Genomic DNA, 12,506 nt, shown 5'->3' with positions numbered 1-12,506 from the left:
AGGACCTGTCTAGCCAGCAATGAGTGGGTTGCCAAGTCTTGCAGGACCTGTCTAGCCAGCAATGAGTGGGTTGCCAAGTCTTGCAGGACCTGTCTAGCCAGCAATGAGTGGGCTGGCAAGTCTTGCAGGACCTGTCTAGCCAGCAATGAGTGGGTTGCCAAGTCTTGTAGGACCTGTCTAGCCAGCAATGAGTGGGTTGCCAAGTCTTGCAGGACCTGTCTAGCCAGCAATGAGTGGGTTGCCAAGTCTTGCAGGACCTGTCTAGCCAGCAATGAGTGGGCTGGCAAGTCTTGCAGGACCTGTCTAGCCAGCAATGAGTGGGTTGCCAAGTCTTGCAGGACCTGTCTAGCCAGCAATGAGTGGGTTGCCAAGTCTTGCAGTACCTGTCTAGCCAGCAATGAGTGGGTTGCCAAGTCTTGCAGGACCTGTCTAGCCAGCAATGAGTGGGTTGCCAAGTCTTGCAGGACCTGTCTAGCCAGCAATGAGTGGGTTGCCAAGTCTTGCAGTACCTGTCTAGCCAGCAATGAGTGGGTTGCCAAGTCTTGCAGGACCTGTCTAGCCAGCAATGAGTGGGTTGCCAAGTCTTGCAGGACCTGTCTAGCCAGCAAGTTACATCAGTTGCACTAAACATCTATTCATTGCCCATCAATCGACTAGGAAAAATGTTTAATATTTATAATTTTTTCTAATATAATTTACAATGCCTCTTAATTCATTCCATTTCATCATTTATCCAGTAATATAAACACTCGTTAACACCTTAATGATATGTTTTTTGACGTGTTTCATCGTCAGTGTTGGTGCACGTGTTGCATCGTCAGTGTTGGTGCACGTGTTGCATCATCAGTGTTGGTGCACGTGTTTCATCGCCAGTGTTGGTGCACGTGTTTCATCGTCAGTGTTGGTGCACGTGTTTCATCGTCAGTGTTGGTGCACGTGTTTCATCGTCAGTGTTGGTGCACGTGTTGCATCGTCAGTGTTGGTGCACGTGTTGCATCATCAGTGTTGGTGCACGTGTTTCATCATCAGTGTTGGTGCACGTGTTTCATCGTCAGTGTTGGTGCACGTGTTTCATCGTCAGTGTTGGTGCACGTGTTTCATCGTCAGTGTTGGTGCACGTGTTTCATCGTCAGTGTTGGTGCACGTGTTGCATCGTCAGTGTTGGTGCACGTGTTGCATCATCAGTGTTGGTGCACGTGTTGCATCATCAGTGTTGGTGCACGTGTTGCATCATCAGTGTTGGTGCACGTGTTGCATCATCAGTGTTGATGCACGTGTTGCATCATCAGTGTTGGTGCACGTGTTGCATCATCAGTGTTGGTGCACATGTTGCATCATCAGTGTTGGTGCACGTGTTGCATCATTAGTGTTGGTGCACGTGCTGCATCATCAGTGTTGGTGCAAGTGTTGCATCATCAGTGTTGGTGCACGTGTTGCATCATCAGTGTTGGTGCACGTGTTGCATCATTAGTGTTTGTGCACGTGCTGCATCGTAGGTATTGGTGCACGTGTTGCATCGTCGGTGTTGGAACACTCGGTGTGTCGTCAGTGTTAGAATGCATGTTGTATCATCAGTGTTGGAACACTCGGTGTGTCGTCAGTGTTGGAATGCATGTTGTATCATCAGTGTTGGAACACTCGGTGTGTCGTCAGTGTTGGAATGCATGTTGTATCATCAGTGTTGGAACACTCGGTGTGTCGTCAGTGTTAGAATGCATGTTGTATCATCAGTGTTGGAACACTCGGTGTGTCGTCAGTGTTAGAATGCATGTTGTATCATCAGTGTTGGAACACTCGGTGTGTCGTCAGTGTTGGAATGCATGTTGTATCATCAGTGTTGGAACACTCGGTGTGTCGTCAGTGTTAGAATGCATGTTGTATCATCAGTGTTGGAACACTCGGTGTGTCGTCAGTGTTGGAATGCATGTTGTATCATCAGTGTTGGAACACTCGGTGTGTCGTCAGTGTTAGAATGCATGTTGTATCATCAGTGTTGGAACACTCGGTGTGTCGTCAGTGTTGGAATGCATGTTGTATCATCAGTGTTGGAACACTCGGTGTGTCGTCAGTGTTGGAATGCATGTTGTATCATCAGTGTTGGAACACTCGGTGTGTCGTCAGTGTTAGAATGCATGTTGTATCATCAGTGTTGGAACACTCGGTGTGTCGTCAGTGTTGGAATGCATGTTGTATCATCAGTGTTGGAACACTCGGTGTGTCGTCAGTGTTAGAATGCATGTTGTATCATCAGTGTTGGAACACTCGGTGTGTCGTCAGTGTTGGAATGCATGTTGTATCATCAGTGTTGGAACACTCGGTGTGTCGTCAGTGTTGGAATGCATGTTGTATCATCAGTGTTGGAACACTCGGTGTGTCGTCAGTGTTGGAATGCATGTTGTATCATCAGTGCTGGAACACTCGGTGTGTCGTCAGTGTTGGAATGCATATTGTATCATCAGTATTGGAACACTCGGTGTGTCGTCAGTGTTGGAATGCATGTTGTATCATCAGTGTTGGAACACCCGGTGTGTCGTCAGTGTTGGAATGCATGTTGTATCATCAGTGTTGGAACACTCGGTGTGTCGTCAGTGTTGGAATGCATGTTGTATCATCAGTGTTGGAACACTCGGTGTGTCGCTGAGGGTTCGGGTTCGATTCCCGACAAGGGTGGAAACATTCTGAGTTTTTACTTACACCTGATGTTCCTGTTCAAACATCAGTAAAATGGGTACCTGGGTGTTAGTCGACTGGTGTGGGTCGCATCCTGGGACAAAACTGACCTAATTTGCCTGTAATGCTCAGCATAACGAGGGGCTTTCTGTATAGTAGTATGTCACTGATATCAGCTATGGTCTGTATATCTTGTACAAGAGCAGGTGAGGACCCAGCTCCTGTGCTGTCTATCAGACCTGGTGTTGGTGCACCAGGTGAACACTGGGTTTCAAGGCTGCCAAGCTACCTTTAAATTATGAATGACGAGTGAACCAGTGAGCAGACAGCTCCTGGGCTCTTCATCACTACTTACTGATTAATCATACCCAACGATACCTCGTAATACCTGGTAATCGTGGTAGCATCGAACAACATCAAACAACTGCTCGGTTTCATATAGTGAAAATTCATTTTCGAGTTTGCATGAGTTGAGCTCCAGCGGCTGGGACTCTTTGAGTTGTCGGTAAACTGACGTAGTTTTGCTAGATTAAATTTTTAAGTCATGTTTGAAGACAGACTAATTTACAATGTAACTTAATTTATAATGTGTCATAATTTTTTAATGTTTTGTTACTTAATTTATAATGCCTTCTAATTCATTCCAAATCATTAATCTAATAGTGTAAGTAATTAATATACATATCTTAGTTATTGTCTTGGACAATTTCATGTCATGCTATATATATCCGTCTATAGTCATGTCTCTCTCTCGTGTCACAGCATGTCTGTATACAGTATTGTCTTCCTCCCTCCCATGTCATGCTATGTCCTTCTCCAGCTTTATCTTGGACCTTCCCATGTCACAGTATGTCCGTCTCAAGCCTCGTCATCGACCATCCCATGTCACAGTATGTCCGTCTCAAGCCTCGTCATCGACCATCCCATGTCACAGTATGTCCGTCTCAAGCCTCGTCATCGACCATCCCATGTCACAGTATGTCCGTCTCAAGCCTCGTCTTGGTATCCCTTATTTAATACTATGCCCGACTCTGTTCCTGCTGTATTAATGTGGGTTTTTTGTAATCATTTCACTATGATGGGAATGTCGTTCACTAAAGAAAAAAAGAAAAAAAGATAGTTAAAATGAAAATGTCTTAAAGTAAAAAATTCCAAGTTAACTTCAAGAACTGCTCTTTATTGTCCATCTCTAAAAACTGAAGAAAGTCTATTATATATAAACCATACCACGGGCGGGGATAGAACCCGCGATCAGAGTCTCAAAACTCCAGACCGTCGCGTTAGCCACTGGACCAGCTAGCCACAATAAGATTCGTCCAACTAGGTATATTTCTACACCATAGGAAGGTTAACATAAACACCACTGTGTCCACAAATGCAAGTTTTTACAGACGAATCTCCCGCTAGCATGGCCGTGACGAACTCCAGCTCAAGGTTGGCAGCAAATATCTTAGAAAAACACTTGTAAACGGTTACCCAGAAAAAGTTTTTCCTTTAATATTACTAGAGCAAAGACTGAGGCTGGGAACTTAACACTGCTGGTACACAGCAGTGTTACGTTGCTTCAGCTGGAAGAAGCGTCTCTCAGCTTCATCTTGATCTGTGGTGCACAATGGCAAAGTCAGCATAAATTTAGAGGTCGAATATTGGCAGTTTATATTAACGCTGTAGGAATCCCATATAAACAATAGAAATGCCATGGCCTTTTATAGACATTATCTAGTTGTTGCAGCCAGTGGAGACAGGGTGGTATTAACTCTGGTCTGAACACTTATTACACATTGCGCTCCTCATCACTGTACCATTATTCCTGCAGCTATTCCTGCTTGGGCTACAGAAGGGGTAGAAATTTCGCAGACATTGCAAATCGTAGTCTTCAAGATACGAGAGAATTGTGTAGTAGTGACTCTCTCCTTGGCCTGATCAGTCCTATAGATAACTCCTGAGTAAATTGTCTCCACACCGCTTGTGTTAGGTTTGCCAAATACTCCAAAAACTTGAGTGCATTGAGAATTCAGAAGAAGAAACAGAGAGGCCATCTCTATTTTTCTGCTGCTTGGATATATGAAGCATTTCATATTATTACTTTTCCTTTTTTCTTTGTGACTGTAATATTCAGTTATTTCAGGCTTGTCACTTGTTCTGATGGTTGGCTGACTCGTCATGTTTTAAACTGGTTGGTAGGATGCCAAAGTAATTTCTTTAGTGAAGCAACATTCTGGATCTATAAGTTGTCGATCACCTCTGTTACTCGTCTTTGGAATTTGTAGTTTGTTGGCTTTTACTGTACCACTGAGGGGTCAGCCCACAGTTCTGAAGCAGGACGGAGATTAACAGCACAAACGTAAGCCAGTTATCAGTTGTGTGACATGCAAAGAGTATGTTGCAATTTATTCGACGTATGTCACATTCCCATATAGGCTGCCTCCCAATCAGCAAACCGGGTGCTAAGGGTTTAACGATTATAATTATTAGGGTACCCGTCGTTAAATCAGTACCTTAGTTCATTGTGCAATCACAGGCGAGCCTGCCAAATGCTGAGGCAATGTGGTTCACTTGCGGTCAGCATTTGCCAGACTTGCCTACCTGCTGGTTAAGGACGGTGCTCTCTCTCTCTGGCTTTTGCTTTTGCCATTCTGTCACCGTCGTGTGGTACATATTACTATTCAATCTCTGTACATAAGTTTACATGTATATATCTGGCAAATTATATCTGGTGAAGGAAATGCAAGTTATAGTCTATCTGCTGAGTTTGTTTTGTTCTAGAACCCATTACGACCAGGTCACACGCCATTACGACCAGGTCACACGCCATTACGACCAGGTCACACGCCATTACGACCAGGTCACACGCCATTACGACCAGGTCACACGCCATTACGACCAGGTCACACGCCATTCTTTACCAGTGTTCTTAATAAGTTGTTACATTTTTATTATTGTTATGATATTTCTTGATTCGCGGAATCGTAATAACGTGATTGCAAACAAGTCACGGAACGGGTGCGGTTTAAACCATGCTAACCTTCCTACGGTGTATAAATGTACCTAGTTGGATGAATCTTATTGTAGCTAGCTGGCCTGTAGCTTTATTACTCGCCATGGGTTCAAACCCCACCTGTACCATGATTTTTTGATCAGTTCTCTAGTGTAGTAATACCCAAGGATCATATGCGATGTGTGCATATTTTCCCAGAACTGGTGAGCCAGCCGGGAAATATTTGCTGTCTACGTCATTTTCTAATACCAACCTTATGCCATACTTTGCAGGTTTATTTGGGATGTATAATATAAGGAATAAGCAGCAACCCTTGAATGCAAGTTGTACATTCACCGCAATTTTGTCCCCTTAAGTGTGCTGTCTCCCACATTTGTCAATGAAGCTGTTCCCTATTGTTCTCAATGGAACAAATCTGCCTGTGTTTTGTCTTGTTTGTCTTGTTGCAGAATCATCAAAACGTAAACAGGATAAAAGGAAAGCAAACGGGCATTGCCTGTTGCACTTGATGCTACACATATCTCAGCTGGTGTTGTCGTGTATACATTAGCACTCCCATTTCGGAATTTAGCAGCAGTTTTCCTGATTATACAAACGTTGGTATATGCCACACAGTTTCCTCATTTCATCATCAGTAAATAACGTGAGACATTTGTGAGGATGTGTCGGTATTCCTGGCTTCTGGTGTTGGTTCTTTAGTTTCATCTTGTTTCTTGTTGAGGCAGATGAATGTAGTGTCCAACTTTACACAGATTCAGAAGTATTGTGAAGATTTTTCTTTAGTTAAGTCACAGTTGAAAAAACAGTCAACATTACTTTCATTTCGTTTCCGTCACTGACGACCAATTTGAGTGGTAGCCGAGGCAGGAGGTTGTGGTAGCCGAGGCAGCAGGTTGTGGTAGCCGAGGCAGCAGGTTGTGGCAGCCGAGGCAGCAGGTTGTGGTAGCCGAGGCAGCAGGTTGTGGTAGCCGAGGCAGCAGGTTGTAGTAGCCGAGGCAGCAGGTTGTGGTAGCCGAGGCAGCAGGTTGTGATAGCCGAGGCAGGAGGTTGTGGTAGCCGAGGCAGGAGGTTGTGGTAGCCGAGGCAGCAGGTTGTGGTAGCCGAGGCAGCAGGTTGTGGTAACCGAGGTAGCAGGTTGTGGTAGCCGAGGCAGCAGGTTGTGGTAGCCGAGGCAGCAGGTTGTGGTAGCCGAGGCAGCAGGTTGTGGTAGCCGAGGCAGGAGGTTGTGGTAGCCGAGGCAGGAGGTTGTGGTAGCCGAGGCAGGAGGTTGTGGCAGCCGAGGCAGCAGGTTGTGGTAGCCGAGGCAGCAGGTTGTGGTAGCCGAGGCAGCAGGTTGTGGCAGCCGAGGCAGCAGGTTGTGGCAGCCGAGGCAGCAGGTTGTGGCAGCCGAGGCAGCAGGTTGTGGCAGCCGAGGCAGCAGGTTGTGGCAGCCGAGGCAGCAGGTTGTGGCAGCCGAGGCAGCAGGTTGTGGCAGCCGAGGCAGCAGGTTGTGGCAGCCGAGGCAGCAGGTTGTGGCAGCCGAGGCAGCAGGTTGTGGCAGCCGAGGCAGCAGGTTGTGGCAGCCGAGGCAGCAGGTTGTGGTAGCCGAGGCAGCAGGTTGTGGCAGTCGAGGCAGCAGGTTGTGGCAGTCGAGGCAGCAGGTTGTGGTAGCCGAGGCAGCAGGTTGTGGTAGCCGAGGCAGCAGGTTGTGGTAGCCGAGGCAGCAGGTTGTGGCAGTTGAGGCAACAGGTTGTGGCAGCCGAGGCAGCAGGTTGTGGCAGCCGAGGCAGCAGGTTGTGGCAGCCGAGGCAGGAGGTTGTGGTAACCGAGGCAGGTGGTTGTGGTAACCGAAGTAGGAGGTTGTGGTAGCCGAGGCAGGAGGTTGTGGTAGCCGAGGCAGGAGGTTGTGGTAGCCGAGGCAGGAGGTTGTGGTAGCCGAGGCAGGAGGTTGTGGTAGCCGAGGCAGGAGGTTGTGGTAGCCGAGGCAGGAGGTTGTGGTAGCCGAGGCAGGAGGTTGTGGTAGTCGAGGCAGGAGGTTGTGGTAGCCGAGGCAGGAGGTTGTGGTAGCCGAGGCAGGAGGTTGTGACAGCCAAGGCAGGTGGTTGTGGTAGCCGAGGCAGGGAGGTTGTGGTAGCCGAGGCAGGAGGTTGTGGTAGCCGAGGCAGGAGGTTGTGGTAGCCGAGGCAGGAGGTTGTGGTAGCAGGGGGAGCAGGCTGTGGTAGCCGAGGCAGGAGGTTGTGGTAGCCGAGGCAGCAGGTTGTGGTAGCAGGGGCAGCAGGTTGTGGTAGCCAAGGCACCGGTTGTGGTAGCAGGGGGAGCAGGTTGTGGTAGTCGAGGCAACAGGTTGTGGTAGCCGAGGCAGCAGGTTGTGGTAGCCGAGGCAGCAGGGGCAGCAGGAATGGTGGTAGAGGCAGCAGCAGACCTCCTTGTGGTAGGCCTGTGAGCAGTATTTCCAGCTGAAGTCTGGTCTTCGTCACTGGAAACATTGTCATGTGAATTTAGGAAATAACTTGTATATTTCTCATCAGACATTTCCTGCTGCCTCTGTTCGCAGTCTTGGCAATATCCTTCTGAGACAGAAACTTTTAGTTTAAGTATCATGGTTGTATTTTAGCTTGTTTATTCTATACAAGTCTTTGATAGAAAAAAGATAGAAATCATACTTAGAAACCATCCTTAAAGTATCATGCAATTTCACAGCAGTCTTACAATCACTGACGTGAGACTACGCAGTTACACACAGACAGAATTAAACATTAGTGACACATTCCTACTCTGGTAGTCCAAGGCTTTGAGTCACACGTGAACAGCGGGAAACTCATCTAGCTGGCTGGGGAAGAATATACTCCACAGTAGTACACTAGGGCGAGCCTTGCCATAGGATCTCCCATGTCTATATTATATCTTTTATCTTCTCTTGGTCCCTCCCATATTATATTACATTCACTTAAGTGTTGCCTGAGGTTCTCCCATATGGTACTATATCCGTCTCAACCGTTGTCTTGGTCCTTTCCATATCTGCAACTCATTATTGTAAATACATAATCTCAATGTACTCTTGCAAAGAAATAAACCTGACTATTGACTATAATAATTTGACAGTTTCTATCCTTGGTCACTTCCATGTCTTAGCACATCCGCTTCTTTCCTTGTCTTGGTCCTTCTTATATAACGCTATGCTGGTCTGTCCTTGTCTGTCCCAACTGTCATAGTAGGTCCGTCTGTAGCCTCTTTCTTCACTTGTTAGGAATCTAGTGATGGACACTTCAGATTCCCAGCTAAATGCATTTTTAGAAGACATCTTTTAAAACATCCATATATTGTCAGCCAAATATAGAGTTTTTAGGCCATAAATCATTAATAGTTGACTTTACAACACTAAAATTTTAACTAATTTAAATTAGTGACAAAAATGTTCCTGCCAATATACAGCCAAACATTAAAAATAATAAATATTTCAAAATATCATTCTGGGGTGTACCAGGAGAGGGCTTCAGGGGTCAGCGCCCCCGCGGCTCGGTCTGTAACCGGGACGCGGGGGGCGTAGTACTGTGGTACTGTTCGTTACTCAACTTCAGCTTTACTGTGTACATATCAACCAAGTCGTGTTCTACACGTACGGATATATTTCAAATAGAACTGATAAGAAATATGGAATAAGTAAACTACTGTGAAAATTACTGTTATTTTTAATTTTCTGATGTACACCAACAACTCGCAGATTAATCATATAATCCACTTTAAATATATACAATTAAAATCATTCGATCAATAAATGACTATTTTTTATATAATGTCAAAAGTAACACTGTAAATTAATCACATTCACTACAACACATTTTCCACATTTACTTATTAAATAATAAGATTATATACACTAAGTATAGATACTAGTACAGTGACTATACTATTGGATAATATGCTATGTTACAGTACCATAATTAACATACTCTTCAATCACCATTATAGATCTTTCGCATCTTGCTCCAGGTTATCATCATCATCACACACAAATAACCAGCACATAGGAGACAGGAGCTTACCACGACGTTTCGGTCCGATTTCGACCATTTACAAAGTCATATTAACGAATAGAAGAGTAGGAGTGAGTATACATAAGCAGGAGGTGGTAGTGGTGGCAGGAGGTAGTGGTAGTAGTGGAGGTAGGAGGTAGTGGTAGTAGTGGAGGTAGGAGGTAGTGGTAGTAGTGGAGGTAGGAGGTAGTGGTAGTAGTGGAGGTAGGAGGTAGTGGTAGTAGTGGAGGTAGGAGGTAGTGGTAGTACTAGAGGTAGGAGGTAGTGGTAGTACTGGAGGTAGGAGGTAGAGGTAGTACTGGAGGTAGGAGGTAGAGGTAGTAGTGGAGGTAGGAGGTAGTGGTAGTAGTGGAGGTAGGAGGTAGTGGTAGTAGTGGAGGTAGGAGGTAGTGGTAGTAGTGGAGGTAGGAGGTAGTGGTAGTACTGGAGGTAGGAGGTAGTGGTAGTACTGGAGGTAGGAGGTAGTGGTAGTAGTGGAGGTAGGAGGTAGTGGAGAAGGCAATAAGGAGGAGGGGCCAGTCAAATACTAAGAAAGAGGAGCACTGCCAGGGAGCTGGTGCCCACAGAGGGTAAGAGCAAGAACACAGAGTGGGGGGGGGGAATAAATAATGAAGGAACAAATACGCAAGGCAGAAGAAAGACAACCCAAAGGAGGAAAAAAGGAGAGAGAAAAGGGAAAGAGGGAAAAGAAAGAAGAGGAGGAATCAGGTTTTAAGTCACAGGCGTTCTAAAGCTTGGAGCATTTTACAATGTAGTGGGAAAGGAAGGCATCTACAGAGACGAAGCCAGGACTACGATTCATACAAGGAAAGTTGTGAATTAGGGAGGATTCAACCAGACGGCAACTGTTGGAGTTGGAAGTAGGAAAGAAAGTTTTAGCAGAAGACCAGTCAATAGGATGATTGTGATCTCTGACGTGACAAATGAGCATTGTTAGCATCGGCAAGCCTAACACTATTAACAGATGCTCCTGGTGTCTACTCTATTTCTTGTTTCTCCTGTCCTCTTCAGCACTTTGGAGAAACTGGCCGATCTCTTTCTGACACACTTAGGGAGCACATAAATGGTGTTAGGCTTGCCGACACTAACAATGCTCTTTTCTGTCACGTCAGAGATCACAGTCATCCTATCGACTGGTCTTCTGCTAAAATTGTCTACCCTGCTTCCAACTTCAACAGTTGCCGTCTGGTTGAATCCTCCCTAATTCACAACTTTCCTTGTATGAATCGTAGTCCTGGCTTCGTCTCTGTAGATGCCTTCCTATCTCACTACATTGTAAAATGCTCCAAGCTTTAGAACGCCTGTGACTTAAAACCTGATTCCTCCTCTTTTTTCGTTTCCCTCTTCCTCTTTTCTCTCCTTTTTTCCTCCTTTGGGTTGTCTTTCTTCTGCCTTGCGTATTTGTTCCTTCATTATTTATTTTTTTCCCCTCGGTGTTCTTGCTCTTACCCTCTGTGGGCACCAGCTCCCTTGTAGTGCTCCTCTTTCTTAGTATTTGACTGACTCCTTATTGTCTTCTCCACTACCACTACCACCTACCTCCACTACTACCACTACCTCCTACCTCCACTACTACCACTACCTCCTACCTCCACTACTACCACTACCTCCTACCTCCACTACTACCACTACCTCCTACCTCCACTACTACCACTACCTCCTACCTCCACTACTACCACTACCTCCTACCTCCACTACTACCACTACCTCCTACCTCCACTACTACCCCTACCTCCACTACTACCACTACCTCCTACCTCCACTACTACCCCTACCTCCACTACTACCACTACCTCCTACCTCCACTACTACCACTACCTCCTACCTCCACTGCTACCACTACCTCCTACCTCCACTGCTACCACTACCTCCTACCTCCACTACTACCACTACCTCCTACCTCCACTACTACCACTACCTCCTACCTCCACTACTACCACTACCTCCTACCTCCACTACTACCACTACCTCCTACCCCCACTACTACCACTACCTCCTACCTCCACTACTACCACTACCTCCTACCTCCACTACTACCACTACCTCCTACCTCCACTACTACCACTACTTCCTACCTCCACTACTACCACTACCTCCTACCTCCACTACTACCACTACCTCCTACCTCCACTACTACCACTACCTCCTACCTCCACTACTACCACTACTTCCTACCTCCACTACTACCACTACTTCCTACCTCCACTACTAACACTACTTCCTACCTCCACTACTAACACTACTTCCTACCTCCACTACTACCACTACTTCCTACCTCCACTACTTCCTACCTCCACTACTTCCTACCTCCACTACTACCACTACTTCCTACCTCCACTACTACCACTACCTCCTACCTCCACTACTACCACTACCTCCTACCTCCACTACTACCACTACCTCCTACCTCCACTACTACCACTCCAACCTTCTGCTTATATATACTCCCTCCTACTCTTTTCGTGCTCTACGTTCAAGAAGCCTCCCTTCGACCCCTCCGGGGTGGGGAATTTATATTCTTCAAACGTTACATCCTTTTCACAATGCTGTCGCATCGTGTGAAAATCAAGAATGTGAATGATGCAATAAATGACTCCTCGAAGCTAAATTTAGCTACCGCCGTTAGGATCTGCCTGCAGGTCAAATTTACGGCAATCCACTCTTTGAAGGACTCCTTCATTGTCGTCTGCACAGACGACACGGAAGCATCAAAACTAATGGACGACTCTTCAATCAGGACCCTACAAACACAACAATTCACTCTATCCCCGTCTCCACTGTTGAAGTCGAAACGTTCGATCTTTGTGAAAAGACTGGATAATATC

The 12,506-nt window shown here is 46.2% G+C and overlaps 1 protein-coding gene and 1 pseudogene across 5 annotated transcripts in view; one reads left to right on the top strand and one right to left on the bottom strand.

The window, feature by feature from the left end:
* Positions 1-12,506, top strand: part of LOC128700667 (adhesion G protein-coupled receptor L4) — a 361,845-nt gene that overhangs the window by 46,945 nt on the left and 302,394 nt on the right. The gene's annotated exons all lie outside the window — the stretch shown is intronic.
* On the bottom strand, positions 4,200-6,187 carry LOC138854364 (uncharacterized; annotated as a pseudogene).

Source organism: Cherax quadricarinatus, chromosome 56 (assembly GCF_038502225.1).
Source record: "Cherax quadricarinatus isolate ZL_2023a chromosome 56, ASM3850222v1, whole genome shotgun sequence".
NCBI lineage: Eukaryota > Metazoa > Arthropoda > Malacostraca > Decapoda > Parastacidae > Cherax > Cherax quadricarinatus.
This window is presented reverse-complemented; position numbering and strand designations above follow the sequence as displayed.